General features: G+C 39.7%; 1 protein-coding gene across 1 annotated transcript in view; it reads left to right on the forward strand.

Annotated features, from left to right (window-relative positions):
- Positions 1-217: 217 nt before the first annotated feature.
- The window catches only part of kcnj13 (potassium inwardly rectifying channel subfamily J member 13), a 17186-nt gene continuing 12426 nt past the window's right edge, over positions 218-4977 (forward strand). The window contains exon 1 of the mRNA XM_039826338.1: positions 218-458. The gene's annotated coding sequence lies outside the window, so the exon portion shown is untranslated. The remainder of the gene's footprint in view (positions 459-4977) is intronic.

A 4977-nucleotide genomic window follows, 5' to 3' on the forward strand; every position in this document is an offset into this window, starting at 1 on the left:
CACCTTACACACACACACACAGATGCACCACATTATCAGCAAACCCAATTTCTTGCAGCAGCAGCTGCAGGACACCAACCAGCAACAAGCAGTTCTTTGAATGAACTATGACAAGGTGTTGTTCTTTTCCCCCCTCCCTCTGTCTTCTGTCTTCCGGGAACACTAATAGGCTCCATGCAGGGTAATGTGACCAATTGAATCATCCTCGCCCCGGAGCTGGAAGCTGCAAAACGGAGGAGCACAGAGCGCTGTGCTCAGTCTGGCTCCTACACCAAGAAAACCTTTCTGGGGTGACAGTTTCTGCTCGGGATTCCTTTGGGATTTTACACACCGTCCTCCAAGGAACTAGTGGCACCCTTTCCATCTGCCTCGGCCCCTTCACCCACTTGGCAGACCTCAGACCAGCTCTTAGGTGAAAAGGTCAGAGGGCCCCTGTTTAGCCCTGACTGCAGCTCTAGGTGAGTACAAACCACAGTGTGTAATGCTCGGCAGAGCTGAGGCACTGATACCAGGACCATGAGTGATTGATCCACTGTGATGTGTTACTCTTAAGGAGCCTAAGCAATGTAACTTCGTGGATCCATGGATTTGTCAGATGACATCAATTATGTGCACCTGACTTTGTTAATTTCAATAAGTGCAGTAAAGAATGTTTTCCTTACTGTTTTTGATCAGCTAAAATCATTTTTACAACCCAGATAAAAAACTGACCGCAGATATTTCAGACTGTAGAAAACAAGCATTGGCATCTGACAGTCAAGACAACAAACATGTTCATTTTTATCACTACAATACCACATGATCAAACAAATTAGGTTTTTTTCTATTTCAGACATGTATGTTGTGTGATAAAGTGGCGTTAACAGGGAATAGAAGAAGTGAACAGCTGCAGACTGAATATTGCATAAACCCCTCTGCACCCCTCCGAGGAGGCGATAAAGAAAACATTTTCCACTAACTTGCTCTCTTAACTTCTACATTAGCACAGATAGCTTAAAGACGGGAAAATGGCTGACTAGCCATCATTACTACTACAGTAAGTCTTCCCCCAGCCTCAGGGACTGAGAGCTGTTACACAAAGTGTTGTTTGTTTGCATCGTCATACATTTGAACAACTCACTGAGAGGGAAAAACTGTCAGTGTCTTTACATAGATTACTTACCTTCATGGAATAATACTTTAAGTTGAAGGGATGGATTCAAAGTTTTACTTGAATAAAGGTGAGGATGTATTCACAGTTACATAGTCAAATATCAAAAATATACATATGAAAGTAGACAAAGAGACAGTATAGGAAAATTCCCCCTAAGCATCCCATGGCCAAGACACATACTTTAGTGCAGCATTTTTCTCTGATTGTATCATTTATAAACTTCATAAAGTTCATAATATAAGTTGAAAAATATCTCACTAAAGTCAGCGTGACATAATGTAACCTGCATAATTCACACAGTGCATTTACTGTACATAAACTCTGCAGAGACTCTAACTTCAAAACAGGATACAACACAGCTGGTATGTGTGAACGCTGTGAGGATGTCTGTTTTTGAAGGTTTAAGCTTAAATAACAAGCACTATACTCACACTGCAGACAGATCTGTGTCCTTGTCACTACCCTGTCTCCTAAAAATGTATAGTTCAGTTTATATAATACTTATTTACATCAGCAAATTTATTTAACAGTTACTTAAGGCAGCCCTCTGCTGCATGCCCCCTCTTTCAACTTATTCCTGTCTTTAGCTGTCCTGTCGGATAAAGGCCAACAATCCCCCAAAAATAGTCATAAAACGTTAAACTACATTGTTTTTCTGTCATAAAATCTGTCACAATGATAGATTGTGGCATTGGTTAATTATAAAAAAGTGACTTGAGGCAAAATATATGTTAACCTTTTTACCAAAACAACCATCTTTCCCTTACCAGAATGTTTTTGAAGCCTAAACGTACCTACACATGTAACACAAGAACCTGTCTCTAGTGTCAAAGTCCCAATTTTACCACTCTCAAACATGTATATAACGTTTCCTGTACTGGAAAAATGTTGCCAGTGAACATAATCCATGAAGCAATTATGTTTTATCCAGAATTTATTTAGAAAATCTATTTAATAATGTATAAACATAGTTTCCAGGAGGCAATGTTGCACTTTCAACTTTCAGTGTCATCAGTTTGTGACATTAAAAAACCACTGATAGCTGAAATGTTCATGTAGTGAAACAATTCAACTTCAGTTTGCTGGATGTGAAGATTAAATAAGAGTGTGGTATCAATTACAATTCCTAGATACTTGTTAGAAGTGAAAGACTGGAAAGTTCAGTGGCTTTGATTTTGTCTTTGAAAACATCATGAGTTTTGTTTTGTCAGCATTCAAAACAATTTTTAATACACACAGGGTATTGAAAGCAAGTTGTTGCTGATAAAAAGCATGGTTTGGTGTAGACACAGAGCAGTTTATCTTTGGCATAAAAGTGGAAATTTGCATTGGTAGCATTTTGATGGAGGATATATCCAATTAAAAAGGGAAGACCATGTGTGTGTGTCTGTGTTGTGTGTGTGTGTGTGTGTGTGTGTGTGTGTGTGTGTGTGTGTGTGTGTGTGTGTGTGTGTGTGTGTGTGTGTGTGTCTGTGTCTGTCTGGTTGTCTTTTAAATCTTGGCGAGCGTATTCCTGGGTACCCAATGAACTTGTCGTTTGGAATTGAGAGCAGTTTGGACTGTGCTGGATTTTATTAAACTGAATAAAACTAAGTCACCGTACAATTAATGTTTAGGGGGAAAAAACAGCGACCTGTGTGCATCTATTGGGGTGGGGCTTCACGGCTTCACAGTTATCAATCACAGGTCTTTGGAAACTCATACCTTCATATTTCACCTGTGTGTTTCTGACCGCTGGATAGAGCCTACTAACCTCACAACTGAACTTTCCTTCACTTTCTTTAAAGACCACAAGCGAATATCAAATTGTAAGTTTGCCAACTAACTTATAACACTAATAATGTTCTCGCTGGCAAAATACCTTCACTAATTTAATTCCATGCTTTAACGTTGCTTTAAGATGCTACACCCATTGCTTTTACAGTCTATGTTTCCTGCAGAGAGGGTGGAACAGCATCAACCACTGTGCAACTCAGGAGCTTCACAACTACTCTACATGCAAATGATGAAAATAAACGTACAAACATACACACACAAATTGTAGATGAACACCCTGGTCTCTCCACCACGTTGTACAGGTAGTTTTGTGGGGGTGTGTCCTTTGGTAAACTGACTGGATGCTCTCGCTGTTTCACGTCCTGCCCAGCTGTCCAAATGCTTGCGTGAAAATAGATCTGAGCCACGCATGATTGAGGCATGCTACAACATGCGTAACTGTTTGTTTTTTATATTTTTTTAAATAAATAACACAAATTCTTGAGGCCCTTTACCTATCCATATGGTAAAAGCGCCTATGACTCTAAAGTACAAGTCATGCATTCAAATTCAAGTAAAAGAGAGGCATTATCAGCACAATGTACTTCAATTTAATTAACGTCTGTTCAAGGTGGAATTTACAACTCTAATTTAATGCTGGATAGTTTAATGAATAATGCATCACATTTTAATTTGATATGTTAACAGCCTTTCAAATTTTAAAGGGATTGTTTAGATTGTTTGAAATTTGAAGATAGTTTGAGCTCACTGAAAGCTTTGGCACCTGTAAAGCAGCCTGAATCAAGTCTTGTTCTCCTGGTTTTAGACCATACCACATTGCGTCCTGGAAGTAAGTTGGATAAGTCTAAAGTGAACCATGCATTGTTTAGGCCTTTATTCTGTACTTTCCGAGGGGGTCAGTCTTGTTAACAATTTCATCAGCATCAGCATTCACCATCAGAACAGAATTTCCAGGCTTTTTCAACATCATCAATAAGGTTAATTTTCTCCCAATCATCATCAGGTCATGAAAAAAACCCTTGTTCCATAAAAATGTTTTATGTAATGCCTGATAATGATGCGTGGCTGGGTTTTGGGACTTTTTGTATTTCTAACTGTGGCAACCACACAGTGGTCACTAATGTCATAGAATCAGCTGTGTATTTATGAGGAACATTGGTTAGGATTAGATCTATTAGAGATGATTTTATTAGGACATTTCAGATTCAGTCTAGTGGGTCTGTTAATCTGAAAGAGATTTTGCTAGTCAAAGTGCTATTGATGTACTAATGATGGCCAATTGAAGGTTCGTGAACCATATTTATTTTCTGAGGCTACTAGATGGTGCTCTTGGTTTAAAGAGAAAGGCTCAAGAAAAGGCAATTCAGGGTGCTTTCAACCCTTTGTTGAACAGAGAGCGCCATCTAGTGGGCTCAGACAATAAAGAAAATGGTTTACAAAGCTTCATGAGGCTTCATTTGCCTTGGTTATATGTTTTAAAATCATCAGATACTGGTTGCAGCCAGTTCCAGTTTAGATCTCTACTGTAAAGGACACTTTAACATAGAACTTCAGGGCCAGGGATCGACCACCAACCTTCCGATTGGTAGTTGACCACTCTACCACTTGAGCCACAATAAGCCTAATAATCTTGCATTGCCAGACCTTCCTCCAAAGCGCTGCAGAGGAAGGTCTGACTAGTCCACACAGCATTCCTGGATGGGAGAAAAACGTGCTCTGGTTTATTGGTATTTCTTTCAACCAATCGCAATAGTCTTGGGTGGCGCTAAGCGCCGGACGGTGCAACGGCGCCTCTGCAAAATAGCCTCAGGAAGGAACTAGTTTTGGTGTAACATGTATGTTCAAAGGTAGTTTTAGTCTTGCAACAGAAAACTCACAGAGTAGTGTAGCTGTCTGGATTTACCATGCAGAGATCTGAGGAGCAGTTACCCATAGTCCTCATAAATCCATCAGAGTTTAGAACGCCATATAATACCATTAAAATTCAATCTCGATAGTAGCTGCATTGCCACATAGCCCCGCCAACAGCTGCAAGTGTCCTATAGCAA

The sequence above is a fragment of the Perca fluviatilis genome, chromosome 2, assembly GCF_010015445.1.
Source record: "Perca fluviatilis chromosome 2, GENO_Pfluv_1.0, whole genome shotgun sequence".
NCBI classification, from domain to species: Eukaryota; Metazoa; Chordata; class Actinopteri; order Perciformes; family Percidae; genus Perca; species Perca fluviatilis.